This window comes from Schistocerca nitens, chromosome 3 (assembly GCF_023898315.1).
Source record: "Schistocerca nitens isolate TAMUIC-IGC-003100 chromosome 3, iqSchNite1.1, whole genome shotgun sequence".
Lineage (NCBI taxonomy): Eukaryota > Metazoa > Arthropoda > Insecta > Orthoptera > Acrididae > Schistocerca > Schistocerca nitens.
This window is the reverse complement of record NC_064616.1, coordinates 209,133,902-209,135,024: the sequence shown is the minus strand read 5'-3', so window position 1 is coordinate 209,135,024 and position 1,123 is coordinate 209,133,902. Positions and strand designations below refer to the sequence as shown.

The 1,123-nt window shown below is 47.6% G+C and overlaps 1 pseudogene; it reads right to left on the bottom strand.

Moving 5' to 3' along the window:
- Positions 1-780: 780 nt before the first annotated feature.
- Positions 781-898, bottom strand: LOC126249895 (5S ribosomal RNA; annotated as a pseudogene).
- Between the last annotated feature and the right edge of the window lie 225 nt (positions 899-1,123).

The window sequence follows — 1,123 nt, the reverse complement described above, 5'->3', positions numbered from 1 at the left end:
GGGGTGGCGGCAGGAAGGGCATCCGGCCACCCCTTAAAATTAACCATGCTAAATCCGTACTTAACCCTGCCGACCTTGCGCTCCATGTGGGATAAAGGCGGTAGCAAAAGAAGAAGAAGAATGGTGCTACTACCGCCCCTCTTACGCGACTGGTGTGAAATCGGAACAGATATCATGTTTCAGTTGTAGAAACACGCCTACCAATGTTTGCTTATGTCGCACAACTCCTTCTTGGGGATTCGATTTATTTCCGTTATTCTATCAGTGTTAAGAAAATGATGACCTTTTAAGTGAATTTGCATGTACTGTTCTCATCAGGTATCAGACCGATTTCAAACAGCTCACAGTAAAAACGAACACGCAAAAAACCACGCCACCAATGTTAATTATAAGTTGAGTTGCACTCACTCCGTCTTCAGGCCGCGAGTGGCCTACCGGGACCATCCGACCGCCGTGTCATCCTCGGTGGAGGATGCGGATACGCTCAGTCCGGAACCGCGCGACTGCTACGGTCGCAGGTTCGAATCCTGCCTCGGGCAATGATGTGTGTGTTGTCCTTAGGTTAGTTAGGTTTAAGTAGTTCTAAGTTCTAGGGGACTGATGACCACAGATGTTAAGTCCCATAGTGCTCTGAGCCATTTTTTGGATGCGGATAGGAGGGGCGTGTGGTCAGCACACCGCTCTCCCGGTCGTTATGATTGTTTTCTTTGACCGGAGCCGCTACTATGCGGTCGAGTAGCTCCTCATTTGGCATCACGAGGCTGAGTGCACCCCGAAAAATTGCAACAGCGCATGGCGGCCTGGATGGTCACCCATCCAAGTACCGACCACGCCCGACAGCGCTTAACTTTGGTGATCTCACGTGAACCGGTGTATCCACTGCGGCAAGGCCGCTGCATATGTTGAGTAACGAAACGTTATTCATATATATAACTTTTAAAATAAAATAAATATTTCTTTTGTTTTCGTTTTCTTGTTCATTTCATTCCCCCTTCAGGGGGTGAGCTGACAGCAGCAGTGTGACTGCTCTTCTGTCATACAGGTCTAAAACATATGAAGGTGGTTACAACTTCAAAAAGGTGATAGAAAGTGAAGAAAACGTAAACTGGTCACAGTTATGTAA